Raw genomic sequence first — 26,902 nt, 5'->3', positions numbered from 1 at the left:
AAAAAAGAACAATAGGCAGAGTGAACTTAAATTCTTTACATAGCAACAGGTGAAAGACAGTCTGCTCCAGGATGGGGGTAAGAGAGAGATTTATGGTGTCCATGTGTGAACAATAGATTGCCTATTTACAGCACTAGGGAAACAGAGAAGAGGAGAGTTAATGAGAGGAGATCAAACTATAGATGAAATAATGACATAGACATTAACATAATTTGGATAGAATATAAGTTATTACTGAATAGATAAATTATAAAGTAGTATAGTAAGATAAATTAAATGAGGAAAAACTAATAATAGAGTTATATTATATAGAAAAGAGTTTAAAACTTTACTAATGAAAAAGAATAAATGAAGCCATAGTGATCAATATATATAGAGATAAAGGAAGTATGGAGTAAAAGAATGTATTAAATAAACAAATAGATTTACTAAATAAGTATGGATAAATAACATATAAGTTAGTTCTTTGATTGAGAATAAGAAAGAAAAAGAAAACTTGAAAAATTAATATTGATTAACTGAAGATTTAATTAGAAAATGTGTAAGCTTTAAAATGTATAAGAAATGTATAAGAAAACCTAAGAGCTAAAAGCTCAAATTACGGAAAGGAAAAAGAATAAAATAGAAATAGAAAAAATAAGTCCACTGTTTCATAGATAAAATTAGATGTTTAAAAAATACTTACAATATAGGCACATTGAACAGATAAGATAAAAAGTAAAAAAAAGCAGTAACAATTTGAAGAAATAATTGACTTTAGAGAATTTGATTGGATTTAAGGAAAAAAAAAATGTTTTGTCATCTTTCTCAAAGTCAGCTATGTCATTTGTTTGTAGTAAAGTACAGTGATTCAGATGAAAATCATAGAAGCTAGGTAAATGTTAAAGAATGCGTTAGAGTGAGTTTAAAAGATTAATACATGTAAAAGTTTATGCAGTAAGAAGCTTAATTGATAATTATGCATTGCACTTCAAAAATGAAAAATGCTTTTGGTAAATAAATATGTGAAATTAATTAATAATATTAACTTTGAGCTATAGCAGTAATGATTTTGAACAGTTATACCAGATATTGGGCCACCATGTAGTATTGTTGAATTAAATCAGGTATGGAAAAACAGATATGGAAATAAAAAATGCAATACTAAAATATGTGACAGAGAAAATAAAAGATAAGATAATGACAAATGGCAAACAGAAGAAACATTTGATGTAAGCAGTGAAAAAATAGAAACTGAGTATAGAAAATGTTACAATGTAAAAATGAGTGGTTAGTCAAGGAACACTAGCATAGATGAGGAGAAATGTAAAGTAAAGCATAATCTGAAGCTAAAGAAATTATTTAGAAGAACACTGAAGAAATAGAAAATTAAACATTTACATATGATAAAATGATTGTGAATTAGAGAAAAATAAACTGTTAAACCGTAAAGAGGAGAAAATAGATGAGAGGAGTCTTCATTTGATGAAAAAAAAAATGGGAAAGAAGGAAAGACTTTTATGAGCTAAATTCCATATATTACTTAAGAGGACATAGGGATGGACTTTGGGGGACTGTGGTCTCTTATCTACAAGACATCTCTGAGTGCACTGGCAAATGGAAAAGGTGTTTGAAAAACACAATGGACAAACTGTTGGCTGTGGACATTTTTGAAAGCAGTGAGGCAGACACTGCATGCCCAGGAATTACTGAGGACTGGAAAGGCTGCTTATGTTCAGAGACACTAAAAAGAGGCAAACAAGCTAATGATGAACTGATCAAAGAGAAAAAGCGCTCCACCAGAACTTTACAACAGCTCAATAAAAGAAGCCAGCACTAAGAAAGAAGGGGGAAACACTGTGCCCTGATATGGACACCACAGAAAAGACTACACCAATCTATGAACCAGTTGTCTTCTCAGGGTGTGAGGAGGGGGAGTCTGGCAGTCCATCTCAAAGCAGTCGACCTATAGTCCAAATTGAGTACAATGTGACCACTCAGAGGGCAAAATAAGAGCAAAAGTGTAGCTACCCATTCTTGTATCAAATCAGACTCCTATCAATTTGAATAAAAGAAAAGTATCATGTAAACTGTGAAAAGTCTTAGATGATAATGTACAATGAAACTTTAAATGTGTAAGGTTGAAATGATAAATTATGAAGAATGTTAAATTATTTTGGTTCATTTTCATAGGTTAATTCATAGAGATTATTGAACATAGGAGGACAAATTATAATGCATGGTGGTGACTAATAAAAGAAAAAGAGACAGCTTTTATAACACAAAAAATAATTTGGGTTAGAAGTTGATGGAATTAAATATTTAAGTCAAAAATTAGGGAAAACTTATTTTGAGTAAACTAAACTAAGATTTGGGAGAAAAATTATGTCAGAGATTAAGACAGAAAAGTGATTTATACTTGAAGAGAATGAAAAAAAAATGAAATGAACTCACTGTACTGAATAGGTCAAAAAGTAACAATTCTAAAAGTACTAAAAAATATATTTGAAAGAGAAAAGTGTTTAAAAACAGAAAACAGGTTGTTTTACAAATGTGAAGGAAAAATTAAAAGCAAAAAAGACTAAAGACAAAAAGGCCTAAAGATGAATAATCAGATCAGATAGAGGAACCTATAAAGAAATCCAGTGATTTTTCAGTCAACTTGTAGAAAATTACAACAAAAAATGTATGTACAAACAATGTGATGTGAAAGCAGTAAGGAATTGGAGCTGAAAATGCTGAAAAGTGAAAAATGCTAATTAATATAAAATGCAAAATAAGAAATAGCTCAGAAATAAGAAATTACTTAGGTGGCAAGTTTTAATAATGATTAACAGTTCAGGACATTAAGGGAAAACAAAATTAGCCAGCATAGGGAGGATTAATAAAAAATTAAACCAGATGCAGGTCTGTTATATGCTGGAATAGGCATTATTGAAACTTTTGAGAACATAGCAATAAGAGAAACATTTAAATATGTTAAGGCATTTCTAATTTGGTTGTGATTGTGTAGGTAACTAATAAAATGGATTTTATTTTAATTTGATTAAAATTTAATTCTTGATGATGGCATTAGTCAAAACAGGCAAAACTAGATGTTGTAAAATTTATGATTTAAGAACAGTCAGTGATAGAGAATTTCTTAGCAGAGGTCCTAACACGCACTGTACTTAATTTTTTTGTTTAGATGCCAAATATTTTAAAGTAATTGATTTCTGTTCAGTTAATTATCAGAGGAGGGTAGACACTTGGTTACACTTAAAGTAAAAAAGACGTGTAGAATTTAGTTATCTGCAGGTACATCTAGTTCAAGCTAAGTAAAAGACATAAATAACATTTTTTAGGGATGACAGGTTTAGTGTTAACAAGATTCTGTATCTATTCCAGATGCAATAATAGCTGATAAGATGATAAATAAGAAATTGATTTTTCATTAAAGAAAATAGGGTAGCAGGTCTAACAATAGTATAGAGTCACAACCTTAATTAGATTATAGTGCAAATAAACAACGTACTAGTCTTTATGAACATATGTAGCATTAGAGGTGAACGAAAAAGACAAATAAGATTTATGTAATACATACAAAGTACAGATTGTTGATACAACAGCATTTCTAGATATTGTCATTGGCGATGTACATGGTTTGAATCAAGGGTGAAGTGGTAAAGAAAATTGAGCACCAAGGATAATGATCGCCTTTTTGAATGCAGTGATTAGTGAATTGTTATACACATGTGACATCCGTGCAAAGTAGAATGTGAGTAAAAGATCAGCAATAGGTCTAATGGATTATTCAAGAACTTCATTGTAGATGTTGTGAAATGATAAAATTAGCTTAGGGCAAGAGATACAAGTTTTTGGGCATGACAGTTGTGGTAGATGAGTGAAGGTAATTTCATTAGCAGAGCAGGGAAGAAGAAACAGTTATTACATTTAAGACTAGAGAAGTCTCAGATTTGGAATAACCTCTGAAGAAAGTTCAAATAATGTGTCTGCATTTAAAAATAAATTAAAGTAATTAAAGTTAATTAAAGTGAATAAAGGTAATTAAGTAGATAAATAAGTGGATATATAATTCAGTGAATAGATAAATAAATGAATTGATAAAGTATTGGAAATAAAGAAAATTGAGAAATTACACATAATTGTAAGGAATGATTGAAAGAGCTAAAGATGATTCATCAAGGCCTAGTTTAACAAGATGTGTTAAAATAATATACCTTTTGCATTAATAAGTGATTGCATGAAAACTGACAGAAACAAGCAACTAACATTGCATGAAGTACTATTGGGTCGACCCTTGCATGTAATCTCGCAAATAACTTCGCATATAACCGTTTGGAATGTTTGGAGAACATTTCTAATGTATTAGAAAGAAGTTTGGTCTTTTATGAGGAAACTAACTGCCATGTGCAAAGCAATATCTGTACAGGAAACCAGAAAGGACCAGAAGCAGGAGATTAATCCAGTGATCGAGTATATCTGAGGTGCTCTGGAGAAAGTGGAGTGAAGTCAGGAGAAATGGACCTTATGCCAAGGTTACCAAAGGGGATGCCATCAACTGGGTACCATCGGGACCACAGCACAAGACAGCCAAATGAAAAAACTCCAACAAGAGAAAGTTAACGGGAAACAGAGGAGGCAGAAAATCCCAAAGCTCAAACCAACGAATTGCAAAGTGTGGCAGAAGCAGTTCATCAGAACAGTTAAAAGAGTAATTCTGATTATATACCTGAGTGAGAAATACAGAAGGTGCCACAAATTCAAGTGATGATAATCACCACAGCTTCAGGTTATAGACTCTCAACATAAAGTCTTTAGCAACACTTTTTAAGGCTAGAACGAAACAAAGAATGCTCGCAAGTATGTGCCAGATTTAGGGTCAAAAAGATGAACTAGTGCTAAAATTTTTTATAGTTTAGATAAAGAAGAGGATGATGAAGAGGATCCATGCCTTGGGTGTTAAGTGCTAGTAACCTCTACCCCAAAACGGCGGCTCTCTACGATACGCAAAGTATCTGGGCTGAAGATCAACGTACTCTACGGATTATGTGTGTGGATGTTAGATTAGAATATTGTGTTGTGACCTTAGATTGGGAGATTGTGCATGTTTATTTTTTGTTTTAGTTTTATTCTTTACTGTATGTTAAATAATCATGACCCCCAGAAGCAAATAGATAACTAATTGTATGCTTAAAATACTACTTTTATGATGATATCAACAAAATAGAATCAAGTCTTTTACTGTGTCCTCGTCAGAACAGGACACAGAGGTTTGGCGTGATTCTATTCCAAAGTGCAATTACATGATTTGGTCATTTGTAATAATACTGTGACATATATTTGTCATTAGGTAATATGGCTGAGGGCTAGATCATGAAGTTGCACTATGGGCCAAAAGCAAGAATATTAAGACTTAAAGTCTTAAGAGGAGGGATTATATGAGGTGGATTTTGTGCTCTTTGGAGTGTGAAGTTAATCTATATATTCAGGTTATATGTGTATAATCTGCTTGTAGACTTGCATACCATTAAAACAATTGGACATGGGAAATGGCTTGAGGAAACAACTAGGGGTCATAAAAGAAGGGATGAAAAGAGAGTGGTAAAAGAGCCTGAGGTGTCTCAGGAAACAGATGTCAGAGGTGGAATTTGGGGTTAGGGGAGGGATCTTGTGTAATATATGGAGAACAAAGGAAAACAACGGATGTAAAAGGGTATTTAAATAAGCCAAGAACAGGAGTGAGGCAGAATTTTTCAGACAGAGATGCTACTGGGGGTCTCCTGAAAGTTCTCCTTTGTTGTCGACAATAAAGTATATTCTTCTGATATTCATAACCTCCAGACTGAGTTTGATTTAGGAAGAGAAAAACCAAGAAAACCACTACAGTGTCATGTGTTTTACAGGGCACTATGTCTTTCATTAAAATGTCTTTCGAAGAATTCCAGTTTGTCAGCAGATAGTGTCGCCACATAAAACATTCCTTTGCATAGTGGCTTGCTGGTCTAGGCGTATGATTTTCGTTCATGCAATGAGAAATCCCAGATTCAAATTTCGGTTGAGCCCTTACAGTTGTCTGCTGTTTTGTAAGGTCGTTGTGGCTTACACAGAGGTCTTTTTCTGAGAATGCCAGTTTGTCAGCAGATAGTGTTGCCATGTAAAGTGGCTGTTTTGCAGTTGCTTGTTGGTCTACGGGCTTGATTCTCGCATAAGGTGTGAGAGGACCCGTTTTCAAAGCCTGGACGAACCATTGCAGAAGTCCCGGGTCCAAATGAAGCAAAAGCCCTGCTTCAATGTTTGTAAGATAAGGATTTCTGACTATCTGATGCTTCTGATGTCTTGTGAAATATTCAAGCTTTTGTGGCTCGTTGGTCTAGGGGTATGATTCTCGCTTAGGGTGCGAGAGGTCCCGGGTTCAAATCCCGGACGAGCCCTTGCAGTTATTCTGTTGTTTTACAGGGCATTATGGCTTTCATAAAAAAACAATTTACAAAGAATTCCAGTTTGTCAGCAGATAGTGTCGGCACATAAACATTCCTTTCCATAGTGGTTTGGTTGTCTAGCAGTATGCTTTTCGTTCATGCCGTGAGAAATCCCAGATTCAAATTTCGGTTGAGCCCTTACAGTTGTCTGCTGTTTTGTAAGGGCATTGTGGCTTACACAGAGGCCTTTTTTCTGAGAATGCCAGTTCGTCAGCAGATAGTGTTGCCATATAAAGTTACTGTTTTGCAGTGGCTCGTTGGTCTAGGGGTATGATTCTCGCTTCGGGTGTGAGAGGTCCCGGGTTCAAATCCCGGACGAGCCCTTGCAGGTGTCATGTGTTTTACAGGGCACTATGTCTTTCATTAAAATGTCGTTCGAAGAATTCCAGTTTGTCAGCAGATAGTGTCGCCACATAAAACATTCCTTTGCATAGTGGCTTGCTGGTCTAGGCGTATGATTTTCGTTCATGCAATGAGAAATCCCAGATTCAAATTTCGGTTGAGCCCTTACAGTTGTCTGCTGTTTTGTAAGGTCGTTGTGGCTTACACAGAGGCCTTTTTTCTGAGAATGCCAGTTTGTCAGCAGATAGTGTTGCCATATAAAGTTGCTGTTTTGCAGTGGCTCGGTGGTCTAGGGGTATGATTCTCGCTTAGGGTGCCCTTGATTTGTTAGAGAAAGATTTTTGACTATCTGACGCCTTGTGAAATTCTCTCAATTAAGTGGCTCATTGGTCTATGGGTATGATTCTCTCATAGGTTGCGAGAGGACACGGGTTCAATACCCGGATGAGCCCTTGCAGGTGTACTGTGGTTTACAGGGCATTATGTCTTTCGTAAAAACGTCTTTCAAAGAATTCCAATTTGTCAGCAGATAGTGTCGCCACATAAAATATTTCTTGAATAGTGGCTTGCTGGTCTAGGAGTATGATTCTCCTTCATGCCATGAGAAATCCTAGGTTCAAATTTCAGTTGAACCCTTACAGTTGTCTTTTGTTTTGTATGGGCGTTGTGGCTTACACAGAGGCCTTTTTTCTGAGAATGCCGGTTTGTCAGCAGATAGTGTTGCCATGTAAAGTGGCTGTTTTGCAGGTGCTCGTTGGTCTATGGGCTTGATTCTCGCATAAGGTGCGAGAGGTCCCATTTTCAAAGCCTGGACGAACCATTGCAGAAGTCCCGGGTCCAAATGAAGCAAAAGCCCTTCTTCAATGTTTGTAAGATAAGGATTTCTGACCATCTGTTTGTTCTGATGTCTTGTGAAATCCTCAAGCTTTTGTGGCTCGTTGGTCTAGGGGTATGATTCTCGCTTAGGGTGCGAGAGGTCCCGGGTTCAAATCCCGGATGAGCCCTTGCGATTGTTCTGTTGTTTTACAGGGCTTTATGGCTTTCATAAAAAACGTTTTTCGAAGAATTCCAGTTTGTCAGCAGATAGTGTCGGCACATAAAACATTTCTATGCTTAGTGGCTTCGTTGTCTAGGAGTATGCTTCTCGTTCATGCCGTGAGAAATCCCAGATTCAAATTTCGGTTGAGCCCTTACAGTTGTCTGCTGTTTTGTAAGGGCGTTGTGGCTTACACAGAGGCTTTTTTTCTGAGAATGCCAGTTCGTCAGCAGATAGTGTTGCCATATAAAGTTACTGTCTTGCAGTGGCTCGTTGGTCTAGGGGTATGATTCTCGCTTCGGGTGTGAGAGGTCCCGGGTTCAAATCCCGGACGAGCCCTTGCAGGTGTCATGTGTTTTACAGGGCACTATGTCTTTCATTAAAATGTCTTTTGAAGAATTCCAGTTTGTCAGCAGATAGTGTCGTCACTTAAAACATTCCTTTGCATAGTGGCTTGCTGGTCTAGGCGTATGATTTTCGTTTATGCAATGAGAAATCCCAGATTCAAATTTCGGTTGAGCCCTTACAGTTGTCTGCTGTTTTGTAAGGTCGTTGTGGCTTACACAGAGGCCTTTTTTCTGAGAATGCCAGTTTGTCAGCAGATAGTGTTGCCATATAAAGTTGCTGTTTTGCAGTGGCTCGGTGGTCTAGGGGTATGACTCTCACTAAGGGTGCCCTTGATTCGTTAGAGAAAGATTTCTGACTATCTGACGCCTTGTGAAATTCTCTCAATTAAGTGGCTCATTGGTCTATGGGTATGATTCTCGCATAGGTTGCGAGAGGACCTGTGTTTAATACCCGGATGAGCCCTTGCAGGTGTACTGTGTTTTACAGGGCATTATGTCTTTCGTAAAAACGTCTTTCAAAGAATTCCAATTTGTCAGCAGATAGTGTCGCCACATAAAATATTTCTTGAATAGTGGCTTGCTGGTCTAGGAGTATGATTCTCCTTCATGCCATGAGAAATCCTAGGTTCAAATTTCAGTTGAACCCTTACAGTTGTCTTTTGTTTTGTATGGGCGTTGTGGCTTACACAGAGGCCTTTTTTCTGAGAATGCCGGTTTGTCAGCAGATAGTGTTGCCATGTAAAGTGGCTGTTTTGCAGTTGCTCGTTGGTCTACGGGCTTGATTCTCGCATAAGGTGCAAGAGGTCCCGTTTTCAAAGCCTGGACGAACCATTGCAGAAGTCCCGGGTCCAAATGAAGCAAAAGCCCTGCTTCAATGTTTGTAAGATAAGGATTTCTGACCATCTGTTGCTTCTGATGTCTTGTGAAATATTCAAGTTTTTGTGGCTCGTTGGTCTAGGGGTATAATTCTCGCTTAGGGTGCGAGAGGTCCCGGGTTCAAATCTCGGACGAACCCTTGCAATTATTCTGTTGTTTTACAGGGCATTATGGCTTTCATAAAAAAACGTTTTTCGAAGAATTCCAGTTTGTCAGCAGATAGTGTCGGCACATAAAACATTCCTTTCCATAGTGGTTTGGTTGTCTAGAAGTATGCTTTTCGTTCATGCCGTGAGAAATCCCAGATTCACATTTCGGTTGAGCCCTTACAGTTGTCTGCTGTTTTGTAAGGGCGTTGTGGCTTACACAGAGGCCTTTTTTCTGAGAATGCCAGTTCGTCAGCAGATAGTGTTGCCATATAAAGTTACTGTTTTGCAGTGGCTCGTTGGTCAAGGGGTATGATTCTTGCTTAGGGTGCCCTTGATTCGTTGGAGAAAGTTTTCTGACTATCTGATACTTCTGAGGCCATGTGAAATGCTCTCAATTTAGTGGCTCGTTGGTCTAGGGGTATCATTCTTGCTTCGGGTGTGAGAGGTCCTGGGTTCAAATCCCAGACGAGCCCTTGCAGGTGTCATGTGTTTTACAGGGCACTATTTCTTTCATTAAAATGTCTTTCGAAGAATTCCAGTTTGTCAGCAGATAGTGTCGCCACATAAAACATTCCTTTGCATAGTGGCTTGCTGGTCTAGGCGTATGATTTTCGTTCATGCAATGAGAAATCCCAGATTCAAATTTCGGTTGAGCCCTTACAGTTGTCTGCTGTTTTGTAAGGTCGTTGTGGCTTACACAGAGGTCTTTTTTCTGAGAATGCCGGTTTGTCAGCAGATAGTGTTGCCATGTAAAGCGGCTGTTTTGCAGTTGCTCGTTGGTCTATGGGCTTGATTCTCGCATAAGGTGCGAGAGGTCCCGTTTTCAAAGCCTGGACGAACCATTGCAGAAGTCCCGGGTCCAAATGAAGCAAAAGCCCTGCTTCAATGTTTGTAAGATAAGGATTTCTGACCATCTGTTGCTTCTGATGTCTTGTGAAATGTTCAAGTTTTTGTGGCTCGTTGGTCTAGGGGTATGATTCTCGCTTAGGGTGCGAGAGGTCCCGGGTTCAAATCCCGGACGAGCCCTTGCATTAATTCTGTTGTTTTACAGGGCTTTATGGCTTTCATAAAAAACGTTTTTCGAAGAATTCCAGGTTGTCAGCAGATAGTGTCGGCACATAAAACATTTCTTTGCTTAGTGGCTTTGTTGTCTAGGAGTATGCTTTTCGTTCATGCCGTGAGAAATCCCAGATTCACATTTCGGTTGAGCCCTTACAGTTGTCTGCTGTTTTGTAAGGGCGTTGTGGCTTACACAGAGGCCTTTTTTCTGAGAATGCCAGTTCGTCAGCAGATAGTGTTGCCATATAAAGTTACTGTTTTGCAGTGGCTCAATGGTCAAGGGGTATGATTCTTGCTTAGGGTGCCCTTGATTCGTTGGAGAAAGTTTTCTGACTATCTGATACTTCTGAGGCCATGTGAAATGCTCTCAATTTAGTGGCTCGTTGGTCTAGGGGTGTCATTCTTGCTTCGGGTGTGAGAGGTCCTGGGTTCAAATCCCAGACGAGCCCTTGCAGGTGTCATGTGTTTTACAGGGCACTATGTCTTTCATTAAAATGTCTTTCGAAGAATTCCAGTTTGTCAGCAGATAGTGTCGCCACATAAAACATTCCTTTGCATAGTGGCTTGCTGGTCTAGGCGTATGATATTCGTTCATGCAATGAGAAATCCCAGATTCAAATTTCGGTTGAGCCCTTACAGTTGTCTGCTGTTTTGTAAGGTCGTTGTGGCTTACACAGAGGTCTTTTTTCTGAGAATGCCAGTTCGTCAGCAGATAGTGTTGCCATGTAAAGTGGCTGTTTTGCAGTTGCTTGTTGGTCTACGGGCTTGATTCTCGCATAAGGTGTGAGAGGACCCGTTTTCAAAGCCTGGACGAACCATTGCAGAAGTCCCGGGTCCAAATGAAGCAAAAGCCCTGCTTCAATGTTTGTAAGATAAGGATTTCTGACTATCTGATGCTTCTGATGTCTTGTGAAATATTCAAGCTTTTGTGGCTCGTTGGTCTAGGGGTATGATTCTCGCTTAGGGTGCGAGAGGTCCCGGGATCAAATCCCGGACGAGCCCTTGCATTAATTCTGTTGTTTTACAGGGCTTTATGGCTTTCATAAAAAACGTTTTTCGAAGAATTCCAGGTTGTCAGCAGATAGTGTCGGCACATAAAATTTTCTTTGCTTAGTGGCTTTGTTGTCTAGGAGTATGCTTTTCGTTCATGCCGTGAGAAATCCCAGATTCACATTTCGGTTGAGCCCTTACAGTTGTCTGCTGTTTTGTAAGGGCGTTGTGGCTTACACAGAGGCCTTTTTTCTGAGAATGCCAGTTCGTCAGCAGATAGTGTTGCCATATAAAGTTACTGTTTTGCAGTGGCTCGTTGGTCTAGGGGTATGATTCTCACTTCGGGTGTGAGATGTCCCGGGTTCAAATCCCGGACGAGCCCTTGCAGGTGTCATGTGTTTTACAGGGCACTATGTCTTTCATTAAAATGTCTTTCGAAGAGTTCCAGTTTGTCAGCAGATAGTGTCGCCACATAAAACATTCCTTTGCATAGTGGCTTGCTGGTCTAGGCGTATGATTTTCGTTCATGCAATGAGAAATCCCAGATTCAAATTTCGGTTGAGCCCTTACAGTTGTCTGCTGTTTTGTAAGGTCGTTGTGGCTTACACAGAGGCCTTTTTTCTGAGAATGCCAGTTTGTCAGCAGATAGTGTTGCCATATAAAGTTGCTGTTTTGCAGTGGCTCGGTGGTCTAGGGGTATGACTCTCACTAAGGGTGCCCTTGATTCGTTAGAGAAAGATTTCTGACTATCTGACGCCTTGTGAAATTCTCTCAATTAAGTGGCTCATTGGTCTATGGGTATGATTCTCGCATAGGTTGCGAGAGGACCCGGGTTCAATACCCAGATGAGCCCTTACAGGTGTACTGTGTTTTACAGGGCATTATGTCTTTCGTAAAAACGTCTTTCAAAGAATTCCAATTTGTCAGCAGATAGTGTCGCCACATAAAATATTTCTTGAATAGTGGCTTGTTGGTCTAGGAGTATGATTCTCCTTCATGCCATGAGAAATCCTAGGTTCAAATTTCAGTTGAACCCTTACAGTTGTCTTTTGTTTTGTAAGGGCGTTGTGGCTTACACAGAGGTCGTTTTTCTGAGAATGCCGGTTTGTCAGCAGATAGTGTTGCCATGTAAAGTGGCTGTTTTGCAGTTGCTCGTTGGTCTATGGGCTTGATTCTCGCATAAGGTGCGAGAGGTCCCGTTTTCAAAGCCTGGACGAACCATTGCAGAAGTCCCGGGTCCAAATGAAGCAAAAGCCCTGCTTCAATGTTTGTAAGATAAGGATTTCTGACCATCTGTTGCTTCTGATGTCTTGTGAAATGTTCGAGTTTTTGTAGCTCGTTGGTCTAGGGGTATGATTCTCGCTTAGGGTGCGAGAGATCCTGGGTTCAAATCCCGGACGAGCCCTTGCATTGATTCTGTTGTTTTACAGGGCTTTATGGCTTTCATAAAAAACGTTTTTCGAAGAATTCCAGGTTGTCAGCAGATAGTGTCGGCACATAAAACATTTCTTTGCTTAGTGGCTTTGTTGTCTAGGAGTATGCTTTTCGTTCATGCCGTGAGAAATCCCAGATTCACATTTCGGTTGAGCCCTTACAGTTGTCTGCTGTTTTGTAAGGGCGTTGTGGCTTACACAGAGGCCTTTTTTCTGAGAATGCCAGTTCGTCAGCAGATAGTTTTGCCATATAAAGTTACTGTTTTGCAGTGGCTCGTTGGTCAAGGGGTATGATTCCTGCTTAGGGTGCCCTTGATTCGTTGGAGAAAGTTTTCTGACTATCTGATACTTCTGAGGCCATGTGAAATGCTCTCAATTTAGTGGCTCGTTGGTCTAGGGGTATCATTCTTGCTTCGGGTGTGAGAGGTCCTGGGTACAAATCCCAGACGAGCCCTTGCAGGTGTCATGTGTTTTACAGGGCACTATGTCTTTCATTAAAATGTCTTTCGAAGAATTCCAGTTTGTCAGCAGATAGTGTCGCCACATAAAACATTCCTTTGCATAGTGGCTTGCTGGTCTAGGCGTATGATTTTCGTTCATGCAATGAGAAATCCCAGATTCAAATTTCGGTTGAGCCCTTACAGTTGTCTGCTGTTTTGTAAGGTCGTTGTGGCTTACACAGAGGTCTTTTTTCTGAGAATGCCGGTTTGTCAGCAGATAGTGTTGCCATGTAAAGTGGCTGTTTTGCAGTTGCTCGTTGGTCTATGGGCTTGATTCTCGCATAAGGTGCGAGAGGTCCCGTTTTCAAAGCCTGGACGAACCATTGCAGAAGTCCCGGGTCCAAATGAAGCAAAAGCCCTGTTCAATGTTTGTAAGATAAGGATTTCTGACCATCTGTTGCTTCTGATGTCTTGTGAAATGTTCAAGTTTTTGTGGCTCGTTGGTCTAGGGGTATGATTCTCGCTTAGGGTGCGAGAGGTCCCGGGTTCAAATCCCGGACGAGCCCTTGCATTAATTCTGTTCTTTTACAGGGCTTTATGGCTTTCATAAAAAACGTTTTTTGAAGAATTCAAGGTTGTCAGCAGATAGTGTCGGCACATAAAACATTTCTTTGCTTAGTGGCTTTGTTGTCTAGGAGTATGCTTTTCGTTCATGCCGTGAGAAATCCCAGATTCACATTTCGGTTGAGCCCTTACTGTTGTCTGCTGTTTTGTAAGGGCGTTGTGGCTTACACAGAGGCCTTTTTTCTGAGAATGCCAGTTCGTCAGCAGATAGTGTTGCCATATAAAGTTACTGTTTTGCAGTGGCTCGTTGGTCAAGGGGTATGATTCTTGCTTAGGGTGCCCTTGATTCGTTGGAGAAAGTTTTCTGACTATCTGATACTTCTGAGGCCATGTGAAATGCTCTCAATTTAGTGGCTCGTTGGTCTAGGGGTGTCATTCTTGCTTCGGGTGTGAGAGGTCCTGGGTTCAAATCCCAGACGAGCCATTGCAGGTGTCATGTGTTTTACAGGGCACTATGTCTTTCATTAAAATGTCTTTCGAAGAATTCCAGTTTGTCAGCAGATAGTGTCGCCACATAAAACATTCCTTTGCATAGTGGCTTGCTGGTCTAGGCGTATGATTTTCGTTCATTCAATGAGAAATCCCAGATTCAAATTTCGGTTGAGCCCTTACAGTTGTCTGCTGTTTTGTAAGGTCGTTGTGGCTTACACAGAGGTCTTTTTTCTGAGAATGCCAGTTTGTCAGCAGATAGTGTTGCCATGTAAAGTGGCTGTTTTGCAGTTGCTTGTTGGTCTACGGGCTTGATTCTCGCATAAGGTGTGAGAGGACCCGTTTTCAAAGCCTGGACGAACCATTGCAGAAGTCCCGGGTCCAAATGAAGCAAAAGCCCTGCTTCAATGTTTGTAAGATAAGGATTTCTGACTATCTGATACTTCTGAGGCCATGTGAAATGCTCTCAATTTAGTGGCTCGTTGGTCTAGGGGTGTCATTCTTGCTTCGGGTGTGAGAGGTCCTGGGTTCAAATCCCAGACGAGCCCTTGCAGGTGTCATGTGTTTTACAGGGCACTATGTCTTTCATTAAAATGTCTTTCGAAGAATTCCAGTTTGTCAGCAGATAGTGTCGCCACATAAAACATTCATTTGCATAGTGGCTTGCTGGTCTAGGCGTATGATTTTCGTTCATGCAATGAGAAATCCCAGATTCAAATTTCGGTTGAGCCCTTACAGTTGTCTGCTGTTTTGTAAGGTCGTTGTGGCTTACACAGAGGCCTTTTTTCTGAGAATGCCAGTTTGTCAGCAGATAGTGTTGCCATATAAAGTTGCTGTTTTGCAGTGGCTCGGTGGTCTAGGGGTATGACTCTCACTAAGGGTGCCCTTGATTCGTTAGAGAAAGATTTCTGACTATCTGACGCCTTGTGAAATTCTCTCAATTAAGTGGCTCATTGGTCTATGGGTATGATTCTCGCATAGGTTGCGAGAGGACCCGGGTTCAATACCCGGATGAGCCCTTACAGGTGTACTGTGTTTTACAGGGCATTATGTCTTTCGTAAAAACGTCTTTCAAAGAATTCCAATTTGTCAGCAGATAGTGTCGCCACATAAAATATTTCTTGAATAGTGGCTTGTTGGTCTAGGAGTATGATTCTCCTTCATGCCATGAGAAATCCTAGGTTCAAATTTCAGTTGAAACCTTACAGTTGTCTTTTGTTTTGTAAGGGCGTTGTGGCTTACACAGAGGTCTTTTTTCTGAGAATGCCGGTTTGTCAGCAGATAGTGTTGCCATGTAAAGTGGCTGTTTTGCAGTTGCTCGTTGGTCTATGGGCTTGATTCTCGCATAAGGTGCGAGAGGTCCCGTTTTCAAAGCCTGGACGAACCATTGCAGAAGTCCCGGGTCCAAATGAAGCAAAAGCCCTGCTTCAATGTTTGTAAGATAAGGATTTCTGACCATCTGTTGCTTCTGATGTCTTGTGAAATGTTCAAGTTTAAGTGGCTCGTTGGTCTAGGGGTATGATTCTCGCTTAGGGTGCGAGAGGTCCCGGGATCAAATCCCGGACGAGCCCTTGCATTAATTCTGTTGTTTTACAGGGCTTTATGGCTTTCATAAAAAACGTTTTTCGAAGAATTCCAGGTTGTCAGCAGATAGTGTCGGCACATAAAACATTTCTTTGCTTAGTGGCTTTGTTGTCTAGGAGTATGCTTTTCGTTCATGCCGTGAGAAATCCCAGATTCACATTTCGGTTGAGCCCTTACAGTTGTCTGCTGTTTTGTAAGGGCGTTGTGGCTTACACAGAGGCCTTTTTTCTGAGAATGCCAGTTCGTCAGCAGATAGTGTTGCCATATAAAGTTACTGTTTTGCAGTGGCTCGTTGGTCAAGGGGTATGATTCTTGCTTAGGGTGCCCTTGATTCGTTGGAGAAAGTTTTCTGACTATCTGATACTTCTGAGGCCATGTGAAATGCTCTCAATTTAGTGGCTCGTTGGTCTAGGGGTATCATTCTTGCTTCGGGTGTGAGAGGTCCTGGGTACAAATCCCAGACGAGCCCTTGCAGGTGTCATGTGTTTTACAGGGCACTATGTCTTTCATTAAAATGTCTTTCGAAGAATTCCAGTTTGTCAGCAGATAGTGTCGCCACATAAAACATTCCTTTGCATAGTGGCTTGCTGGTCTAGGCGTATGATTTTCGTTCATGCAATGAGAAATCCCAGATTCAAATTTCGGTTGAGCCCTTACAGTTGTCTGCTGTTTTGTAAGGTCGTTGTGGCTTACACAGAGGTCTTTTTTCTGAGAATGCCGGTTTGTCAGCAGATAGTGTTGCCATGTAAAGTGGCTGTTTTGCAGTTGCTCGTTGGTCTATGGGCTTGATTCTCGCATAAGGTGCGAGAGGTCCCGTTTTCAAAGCCTGGACGAACCATTGCAGAAGTCCCGGGTCCAAATGAAGCAAAAGCCCTGCTTCAATGTTTGTAAGATAAGGATTTCTGACCATCTGTTGCTTCTGATGTCTTGTGAAATGTTCAAGTTTTTGTGGCTCGTTGGTCTAGGGGTATGATTCTCGCTTAGGGTGCGAGAGGTCCCGGGTTCAAATCCCGGACGAGCCCTTGCATTAATTCTGTTGTTTTACAGGGCTTTATGGCTTTCATAAAAAACGTTTTTCGAAGAATTCAAGGTTGTCAGCAGATAGTGTCGGCACATAAAACATTTCTTTGCTTAGTGGCTTTGTTGTCTAGGAGTATGCTTTTCGTTCATGCCGTGAGAAATCCCAGATTCACATTTCGGTTGAGCCCTTACTGTTGTCTGCTGTTTTGTAAGGGCGTTGTGGCTTACACAGAGGCCTTTTTTCTGAGAATGCCAGTTCGTCAGCAGATAGTGTTGCCATGTAAAGTGGCTGTTTTGCAGTTGCTCGTTGGTCTATGGGCTTGATTCTCGCATAAGGTGCGAGAGGTCCCGTTTTCAAAGCCTGGACGAACCATTGCAGAAGTCCCGGGTCCAAATGAAGCAAAAGCCCTGCTTCAATGTTTGTAAGATAAGGATTTCTGACCATCTGTTGCTTCTGATGTCTTGTGAAATGTTCAAGTTTTTGTGGCTCGTTGGTCTAGGGGTATGATTCTCGCTTAGGGTGCGAGAGGTCCCGGGTTCAAATCCCGGACGAGCCCTTGCATTAATTCTGTTGTTTTACAGGGCTTTATGGCTTTCATAAAAAACGTTTTTCGAAGAATTCCAGGTTGTCAGCAGATAGTGTCGGCACATAAAACATTTCTTTGCTTAGTGGCTTTGTTGTCTAGGAGTATGCTTTTCGTTCATGCCGTGAGAAATCCCAGATTCACATTTCGGTTGAGCCCTTACTGTTGTCTGCTGTTTTGTAAGGGAGTTGTGGCTTACACAGAGGCCTTTTTTCTGAGAATGCCAGTTCGTCAGCAGATAGTGTTGCCATATAAAGTTACTGTTTTGCAGTGGCTCGTTGGTCAAGGGGTATGATTCTTGCTTAGGGTGCCCTTGATTCGTTGGAGAAAGTTTTCTGACTATCTGATACTTCTGAGGCCATGTGAAATGCTCTCAATTTAGTGGCTCGTTGGTCTAGGGGTGTCATTCTTGCTTCGGGTGTGAGAGGTCCTGGGTTCAAATCCCAGACGAGCCCTTGCAGGTGTCATGTGTTTTACAGGGCACTATGTCTTTCATTAAAATGTCTTTCGAAGAATTCCAGTTTGTCAGCAGATAGTGTCGCCACATAAAACATTCCTTTGCATAGTGGCTTGCTGGTCTAGGCGTATGATTTTCGTTCATGCAATGAGAAATCCCAGATTCAAATTTCGGTTGAGCCCTTACAGTTGTCTGCTGTTTTGTAAGGTCGTTGTGGCTTACACAGAGGTCTTTTTTCTGAGAATGCCAGTTTGTCAGCAGATAGTGTTGCCATGTAAAGTGGCTGTTTTGCAGTTGCTTGTTGGTCTACGGGCTTGATTCTCGCATAAGGTGTGAGAGGACCCGTTTTCAAAGCCTGGAAGAACCATTGCAGAAGTCCCGGGTCCAAATGAAGCAAAAGCCCTGCTTCAATGTTTGTAAGATAAGGATTTCTGACTATCTGATACTTCTGAGGCCATGTGAAATGCTCTCAATTTAGTGGCTCGTTGGTCTAGGGGTATCATTCTTGCTTCGGGTGTGAGAGGTCCTGGGTACAAATCCCAGACGAGCCCTTGCAGGTGTCATGTGTTTTACAGGGCACTATGTCTTTCATTAAAATGTCTTTCGAAGAATTCCAGTTTGTCAGCAGATAGTGTCGCCACATAAAACATTCCTTTGCATAGTGGCTTGCTGGTCTAGGCGTATGATTTTCGTTCATGCAATGAGAAATCCCAGATTCAAATTTCGGTTGAGCCCTTACAGTTGTCTGCTGTTTTGTAAGGTCGTTGTGGCTTACACAGAGGTCTTTTTTCTGAGAATGCCGGTTTGTCAGCAGATAGTGTTGCCATGTAAAGCGGCTGTTTTGCAGTTGCTCGTTGGTCTATGGGCTTGATTCTCGCATAAGGTGCGAGAGGTCCCATTTTCAAAGCCTGGACGAACCATTGCAGAAGTCCCGGGTCCAAATGAAGCAAAAGCCCTGCTTCAATGTTTGTAAGATAAGGATTTCTGACCATCTGTTGCTTCTGATGTCTTGTGAAATGTTCAAGTTTTTGTGGCTCGTTGGTCTAGGGGTATGATTCTCGCTTAGGGTGCGAGAGGTCCCGGGTTCAAATCCCGGACGAGCCCTTGCATTAATTCTGTTGTTTTACAGGGCTTTATGGCTTTCATAAAAAACGTTTTTCGAAGAATTCCAGGTTGTCAGCAGATAGTGTCGGCACATAAAACATTTCTTTGCTTAGTGGCTTTGTTGTCTAGGAGTATGCTTTTCGTTCATGCCGTGAGAAATCCCAGATTCACATTTCGGTTGAGCCCTTACAGTTGTCTGCTGTTTTGTAAGGGCGTTGTGGCTTACACAGAGGCCTTTTTTCTGAGAATGCCAGTTCGTCAGCAGATAGTGTTGCCATATAAAGTTACTGTTTTGCAGTGGCTCGTTGGTCAAGGGGTATGATTCTTGCTTAGGGTGCCCTTGATTCGTTGGAGAAAGTTTTCTGACTATCTGATACTTCTGAGGCCATGTGAAATGCTCTCAATTTAGTGGCTCGTTGGTCTAGGGGTGTCATTCTTGCTTCGGGTGTGAGAGGTCCTGGGTTCAAATCCCAGACGAGCCCTTGCAGGTGTCATGTGTTTTACAGGGCACTATGTCTTTCATTAAAATGTCTTTCGAAGAATTCCAGTTTGTCAGCAGATAGTGTCGCCACATAAAACATTCCTTTGCATAGTGGCTTGCTGGTCTAGGCGTATGATTTTCGTTCATGCAATGAGAAATCCCAGATTCAAATTTCGGTTGAGCCCTTACAGTTGTCTGCTGTTTTGTAAGGTCGTTGTGGCTTACACAGAGGTCTTTTTTCTGTGAATGCCAGTTTGTCAGCAGATAGTGTTGCCATGTAAAGTGGCTGTTTTGCAGTTGCTTGTTGGTCTACGGGCTTGATTCTCGCATAAGGTGTGAGAGGACCCGTTTTCTTTTTTTTTTTTTTTTTTTTATTAGTATATGCAAAAATCATACAAATACAAGAAAACATCAACAGATAACAAATACAAAGCAACAAAACAAAAACAACAAAAACATCAACAATATAGTCAGGTACTGGTATGTGCGTGAGTGTGTGCATGTGAGTGTGTGTATGCATGTAAAGGTAACTTGGTGGACAGGTCAGAGTACATACATTAGGAACAATAACAGTCAATAAATGAAGCAAGCGTCACAGATATAAATAAAACATATAGAAAGAAACCAGTCAGAGGTAGAGAGTAACAACAATGCTTATTAATGTATGATAGTAAATATGAGAGTAAAAAGAGAGAAAGGACAACAGTAATAACTGACAACAATAATAATAAATCACAAGTGCTACACCAACTACTACTACAGAAAGTTACTTATATTACAACTACTAATGCTTCTACTACAGCCACAACCACGACTACTACTACTACAATGTCTACTATTACTGATACTACTACAACGACTACTACTACTACTGATACTACTATAGCGTTTGCTACAATTAATACAACAATGTCTACTGCGACTACTACTACTACTACTACTACTACAATCACTTCTACTACATCTACATCAACAACATCTACTACTGATATTACTACACCAACAACGACTACTACTACTACTACTGTAACCACCACACCATTACTACTTCTGCTACTACTATACCAATGACATCTATTACTACATGAACTACAACTTCTATAATCTCCGTAACAATTACTTAATAACAATCGATACTATTACAATGACTACTACTTCAACTACTACTACTACTACTACAACTACTACTGTTACAACTACAACAACTGCAACCTTACTAATGATAATGGTATAAATACTTGTAATAATGATAATGAAAAGATAACAGGACAAGTCAGAACAGTAATAATAATAATGATAACAAAAAATAAAAGTAATACCATTTATGACAAAGATGTCGAGGAAAGGGGGGGATGGGAAATCAGGGAGAAGACAAGTAATAATAATAAAAATAATAATAATAATAATAACAATAATAATAATAATAATAATAATAATAATAAATAATAATAATAGTAGTAAGTAGAAGGGGAAAGAGAGGAAAAGAGAAAATAAACTAATAATAATAAACCAAAATTAATAAAATAATAATAATAAATAAAATAAAAAATAAAAATAAAATAGAAAAAAAAAAAAAAACAGAAAATGAAGGGGAGGAGTCGAAGAAAAAGAAAAGAAACAAAAAGAGTGAAAAATAAAATAAATAAAGTTCAGCAAACAGAGCAATGAGAATAAGCAAAAAAAAATTCTTATAATAATAATAAAAACTAAATAAATAAAAAAGAAAACACTATATCAATGCTAATTATGAATTGTACAAACCCACATGGAAGAATAATATTAAAGATATGTATGATAGATTATTAACTTGATAACTATAATATACTCATGTTGGTAATAATAATAATACTAATAATAATGATAATAATAAAAAGAACAACAGCTGTAACAATAAATTGAGGAGGTTGTAGTTGTGTGATGGGCATTAAGTGTTTGTCAGTTGCTTTGTGATGCATTAAAAAAAGTGTAACGTGTGGCATGGATCAGTCCAGTGCAGTGCCCAGGCTGCCATGCCTACGTTACACTTTACCCTGTGAATTTAGTACATGTAAGTAGTTTTTTTTTCTCTCTCTCTCTCTTATTTTTTCCTTTCCTCCTTTTCTCTTTCTTTCCCTTTTTTTTTTTTTTTTTTTATCTGTTGTTGGACTGGTCAGGAAAAGTACTGGTATATAAAAATTAATAATAATAATGATAATTTATGTAAAATAATAATAATAAATAGAAAACAAATATTATAAATAATAATAATAATAAAATGAATAAATAACATTGATAGAGACAGAAAAGGGGAACAAATAGAACAAAAGGGAAAGTAAAGAAGTATATAAAGACCGAATTATGATTCTTTTATTTTGATTGTTTACATTATACTTTTTTTTCTCCAATTGATTTATTTTAAATTAAATTAAATTTAAATTTTTTTTTTTTTCTCTTCCTCCTTATCTCTACCTGACCCTATCTCTCCCCTCCCCTCTTGTTTATGTACTGATGAAGGTGTTGTTAGGGAATGGCTTCAGGCAAAGAGGATCTTCAATGGAGATGTATTCTGTTAATAGGTTTTTCCAGTATGAGATGTGAATGGTATTTCTTGATTTCCAGTTCATGAGGATAGTTTTCTTTGCGATAGTTAGAGCCACCAGCAGAAACTGACCATTTGTATTATTTACATTGATTGTGGATATGTCACCTAATATGCAGAGGGAGGGACACAGTGGGATGTGACAACCCATTAAGTTGGAGAGTGAGTCAGTAACCTTTTCCCAAAATGATTTAATTGAAGTGCAATGCCATAAGGCATGAAGATATGTGTCTGGAGTGTTTTGTGTGCAATGTGAACATATTTCTGACGTGAAACCCATTTTAAATAATTTCTGCCCAGTTAAATGTGATCTGTGAAGTACTTTGTACTGTATAAGTTGTAAGTTAGCATTTTTAGTCATGGAAAATGTGTTTTTGCAAATTTGAGTCCAGAATGCAGCATTGGGATTAATAGATAAGTCTGTTTGCCATTTAGTGGTTGGTAGAACTAATGCCTTGTCTGATTTTGATATCATTTTGTATATTTGGGAGAGCAATTTTTTAGAGGGAGATATATTGATAAACTCTGAGATTTGAGGTGGAAGGTCTAGATTGATTGATTGGTTAGGTAATTTTGATTTAATTGATGATTTGATTTGTAAATATTCCAAAAAGCAATTACTCCCAATGCTGTATGTCTGGACTATATGGGGAAATGGTGCCAGATTATTATTAATAAAGATATGATGAAGTTGCGTGATTCCTTTGGCTGCCCATGTGCGAAAGTTAAGTGGCTTCTTGTTGGCTAGGAAATCAAGGTTGTTCCAAATTGGGGTATATTTAGATGGTGTGAGTGGGGAATTTGTGACCTGATGGAATTTCCACCAGGCTGTCAGAGTTGCTTCTATTGTCGGCATTTTAAAACAGTGATGTTTCTTGATTGATTGACTGTGAAAGGGTAATTCTGAAATGTTAATATCTTTGCATATTGATTGTTCGATGTCTTGCCATGTGTATTCTGATGAGTTAGGTTTAATCCATTTGTGTATGTTTTGAAGCTGATTTGCCAAAAAATAGTTGTAAAAATGTGGTGCTTCTAATCCTCCTTGTATTTTTGGTTTCTGTAGGGTTGTCAATTTAATTCTTGGGGTCTTGTTTTTCCAGTAAAATTGTGTTATAATAGAGTCTAGAGATTTGAACCAGGTATGTGTGGGTTGTGTTGGAATCATTGAAAATAAATAGTTTATTTTTGGGAGTATGGACATTTTGGTTACTGATATTCTGCCCATGATGGATAATGGTAAGTTCATCCAGCGTTGCAGATCGTCATCTATTTTTTAAAGTAACGGAGTATAGTTAAGTGCAAACAACTCTGACAGCCTGGCGGAAACATTGATACCCAAATATGTGATATAGTTAGTGCACAGAGGGATTTGTGATGTTTGGGATGTCACATCCACACTGGTGGAATTTAATGGGAGTATAGCAGATTTGTTCCAATTGATTGAATATTCAGAAATATTTGAAAAGGTATCAATAAGTTTTATTGTTTCCTGTAATGATGTTTGGGGATTTTGTAAGTATAATAATATGTCATCCGCGTAAAGACTTATTTTATGGTGTATGTTTAATGTTTGAATTCCTTTAATATAATTGTTTTGACGGATAGCAGCAGCAAGTGGTTCAATGAATATGGTAAATAAAGAGGGAGAGAGTGGACATCCTTGTCTAGTTCCCTAGGTGTAGAGTGAAGCTGCGTGATGTTAGTCCGTTAGTAATGACAGTAGCTGAGGGTGATGTGTAGAGAATTTTGATCCAATTAATAAATGACTCCCCAAAACCAAACCTCTCTAATGTGGAAAACAGGAATTTCCAGTTTACTTTATCGAAGACTTTTTCTGCGTCGAGGGTGACTATGATAGATTTGTTTTTGTTTATTGATGAGTGGTGTATTAGGTTTATGAGTCTGCGTGTATTGTTTGATGATTGTCTACCTTTAATAAAATCGGTTTGATCTGGATGGATTATGGATGGCATGATTTTTTCTATTCTATGTGAAAGTGCTTTAGCAATTATTTTAGTGTCTACGTTAATTAGTGAGATTGGACGATAGCTTGACGGTAGTGTTGGGTCTTTATTAGGTTTGAGGAGGAGTGCAATTGTGGCTGTGTTCATGGTATCTGGAAGCTTTGAATTTTGTTTTGATTCGTTAATCAACCGGATGAAAAGTGGTGATAAAATTGACCAAAAGTGTTTGTAGAACTCAGCAGGGAAACCATTGGGTCCTGGTGATTTATTATTAGGCATGAGTTTAAGTGCATTAGAAATTTCTTGTTGTGATAATGGGGATTCAAGATAATTTATTTGCTGTTCATTTAGCTGAGGTAAGTTGATATTGCTAAGAAATGAATGAATTTCATCCTGTGATGGTTTTTTTTTCAGGGGAATATAATTTTCTGTAAAATTTTTGAAAGATATTATTTATTTCTTCTGGTGAGTTGGTGGGTTTCCCCGCTGAGTCCTTAATGACTGATATTGTTGTTTTTTCTTTATTGTGTTTGATTTGATTAGCCAGATATTTACCAGATTTGTTACTATGATGGAAGTGTTCTTGTCATAATCTGTGAATAAGGAATTAGGTATGTGCATTAATTAATTTATTTAATTGTGATTTATATTTTCTTAGCAAATCTTGTGTTTCTTCTTATTATTTATGTTAATTTATGTTAATGTCTTCTAGATCTTTAATTTTCTGTTCCAGTTCAGCTTGATGTTCTTTCTCTTTCTTTTTTTTTTGTAAACAGAGTATGATATTATTTTTCCTCTTAATACTGCCTTTCCTGTTTCCCACAGAAGAGATGGAGATGTTTCAGGGGAGTCATTTATCTCTAGAAAGCATGCCCACTCTCTTTTAAAATAACTGTTGAAATCCTGGTCTTGAAGAAGAGAGGTGTTGAATCGCCATCTAGAAATGGGTTTATGTCTGGTGGTTATATTCAGTTTTAATGTTACAGGAGCGTGATCACTAATGATTATTGGGTGGATCTTTGATTCAGAAATATTGGATAAAATAGAATTACTGGTGAGAAAAAAGTCAATGCGGGAGTACGAATGATGAACAGGTGAATAAAATGAGAATGCTTTATTGTCCGGATGCTGGAGGCGCCAACTATCGCCAAGACCCATGTCGCTCATGAACTGTTTTATGGTGTCTGTTGATTTCCAGATGCGTTTATTGCTGATATTATTAGATCTGTCTGTAGTTGGGTCTAAAACTGTGTTGAAATCACCTGCTATTATGACGGGGCAATTAGAAAGATTTGAAATGGCAGAAAAGAAATTCTGAAAGAAAGATGGGTCATCTGTATTTGGGCCATATAAGTTTCCTATTGTGAGTGAGTTATTGTTAATTGTAATGTTAGTAATGACAAAACGTCCCCCTGGGTCTGTAATTGTGGTGTTATGAACAAATGATATTTTTTTTATTTATTAAGATACAGACTCCTCTCTGTTTTGTGTTGTAGTGGGCAGAATATGAATGATACTGTGATGATTTAATTTTGTTTTGATCAGATTCTGACAAGTGAGTTTCTTGTAGAAGGCATATATCTGCTTGTAATTTATTTAAATGATTAAAAACTTTGATCCTCTTAGCCTGGGAGCCAAGTCCACGGACGTTCCAGGATAGAAATGTGATTGGTGACATTTAATAAAATAATAAAAAATTAAATAAATAAGTGAATAACAGTAATGTATCATGTAACATCTGGTAGTGCTGCATTAGTAACTTATGTATTTGAAAAGATGGGATATTGTACCTGTGTGTGTGTTTGTATGACAATGCAAAGTTAGACTGATATGCATACAGTTGAGACATGAAGTTGACAAAATTTACACAACAAAACATTGACCAAACAGAAATGACTGTAAATACCAACATAAAGTTTTAAAGTGGAGAGGGATGAGACCTAGGTGCAATAACAAAACCATAACTTAAGGAAGATGTATATGAGTATTATTACGTGAGAGATGAGTTTAGAAGAGCCATGGGGTAATGTCCTTATCACGAAATAGTTGTCCGTCTATGAATAATTTGTCCACTGTAATGATTGCCCGTTTTCCTTCATTTATTTTTTGTTTTCTGATTGGAAAGAGTTCTTTTCGACGGTCGAGAATGTCCTTTGGATATTGTTCGTTGAGTCCGTAAGTTGTACCGTTAAGTTATCTGCCTTGTTTTTGAACCAGTTCTTTGTGTTTGTAGTGTTCGAATTTTGCGATGATTGGACAGGGACGGTTGCTGTTTTGTTGCGAACGGATGAGGTGGACACGGTTAAAGGTGATGGTTTGTACAGTTTCAGCTGGTAGTTTGAGTTGTTTTGTCATAAAGTCCTTGATTAATTTTTCGGGGTTGTCTGGAGTTTGATCCGGGATACCTGTTAAGACTAGATTGTCTCTCATACTGCGTGTTTGTAAGTCCAAAATGTTTTCTTTCATCGATTTGTTTTCTTTAACAACGGAAGTGAGCTGAGTGGAAAGTGCGTGAACTGAGTCCTTTAAAAAGTTGTTTTCCTTAGTGAGTGTGTCTATCTGTTCTTGACTAAATTCTAAGCTGTGACGGAGTTCTTGGAATTCTTTGTGGATGACTTCTATTAATGCGATTCTTGTATCAAGTCCGGAAAGTTTATTTTCAATTGAACGAAGAATATCGCTTACCTCGGTGCAACAGGAGGGTGAGGATGGCGTTGAGTTCATAGTTAGCGGTGAATTAGAACGGGGTCTTTTGGAGATTGGAGTGAGGTTACCTTTTCTGTTGTAATCTGGCGTGTTCATATTGCAGCAGTGTGTGTTTTAGAGTGCGTCGATATAGTCTTCTAGTTGATCCAGGACGAAAAAATGAAAAAAGAAAATAGTCCAGATGTAATGATATAGACCAATTTTTGATAAGCGAGACTCGATGATGAAAGGGAGG

General features: G+C 38.8%; 12 non-coding genes across 12 annotated transcripts; all 12 read left to right on the top strand.

The window, feature by feature from the left end:
- Nucleotides 1–6,341: 6,341 nt before the first annotated feature.
- trnap-agg (transfer RNA proline (anticodon AGG)) lies at nt 6,342–6,413 on the top strand. The gene has a single exon. It is a non-coding gene; the product is annotated as a tRNA-Pro (tRNA).
- A 299-nt stretch (nt 6,414–6,712) lies between these two features.
- On the top strand, nt 6,713–6,784 carry trnap-cgg (transfer RNA proline (anticodon CGG)). Its single transcript has one exon. It is a non-coding gene; the product is annotated as a tRNA-Pro (tRNA).
- A 951-nt stretch (nt 6,785–7,735) lies between these two features.
- Nucleotides 7,736–7,807, top strand: trnap-agg (transfer RNA proline (anticodon AGG)). Its single transcript has one exon. It is a non-coding gene; the product is annotated as a tRNA-Pro (tRNA).
- Nucleotides 7,808–8,106: 299 nt separating this feature from the next.
- On the top strand, nt 8,107–8,178 carry trnap-cgg (transfer RNA proline (anticodon CGG)). Its single transcript has one exon. It is a non-coding gene; the product is annotated as a tRNA-Pro (tRNA).
- A 1,987-nt stretch (nt 8,179–10,165) lies between these two features.
- On the top strand, nt 10,166–10,237 carry trnap-agg (transfer RNA proline (anticodon AGG)). The gene has a single exon. It is a non-coding gene; the product is annotated as a tRNA-Pro (tRNA).
- A 963-nt stretch (nt 10,238–11,200) lies between these two features.
- On the top strand, nt 11,201–11,272 carry trnap-agg (transfer RNA proline (anticodon AGG)). The gene has a single exon. It is a non-coding gene; the product is annotated as a tRNA-Pro (tRNA).
- A 298-nt stretch (nt 11,273–11,570) lies between these two features.
- On the top strand, nt 11,571–11,642 carry trnap-cgg (transfer RNA proline (anticodon CGG)). Its single transcript has one exon. It is a non-coding gene; the product is annotated as a tRNA-Pro (tRNA).
- A 1,985-nt stretch (nt 11,643–13,627) lies between these two features.
- Nucleotides 13,628–13,699, top strand: trnap-agg (transfer RNA proline (anticodon AGG)). The gene has a single exon. It is a non-coding gene; the product is annotated as a tRNA-Pro (tRNA).
- A 1,986-nt stretch (nt 13,700–15,685) lies between these two features.
- trnap-agg (transfer RNA proline (anticodon AGG)) lies at nt 15,686–15,757 on the top strand. Its single transcript has one exon. It is a non-coding gene; the product is annotated as a tRNA-Pro (tRNA).
- A 963-nt stretch (nt 15,758–16,720) lies between these two features.
- Nucleotides 16,721–16,792, top strand: trnap-agg (transfer RNA proline (anticodon AGG)). The gene has a single exon. It is a non-coding gene; the product is annotated as a tRNA-Pro (tRNA).
- Nucleotides 16,793–17,275: 483 nt separating this feature from the next.
- Nucleotides 17,276–17,347, top strand: trnap-agg (transfer RNA proline (anticodon AGG)). The gene has a single exon. It is a non-coding gene; the product is annotated as a tRNA-Pro (tRNA).
- A 1,516-nt stretch (nt 17,348–18,863) lies between these two features.
- trnap-agg (transfer RNA proline (anticodon AGG)) lies at nt 18,864–18,935 on the top strand. Its single transcript has one exon. It is a non-coding gene; the product is annotated as a tRNA-Pro (tRNA).
- Nucleotides 18,936–26,902: the final 7,967 nt, after the last annotated feature.

The sequence above is a fragment of the Danio rerio genome, chromosome 4 (genome assembly GCF_052040795.2).
Source record: "Danio rerio strain M-AB ecotype USA chromosome 4, GRCz13ab, whole genome shotgun sequence".
NCBI lineage: Eukaryota > Metazoa > Chordata > Actinopteri > Cypriniformes > Danionidae > Danio > Danio rerio.
The sequence above is the reverse complement of the archived record's forward strand: the minus strand, read 5'-3'. Positions and strand labels throughout refer to the sequence as shown.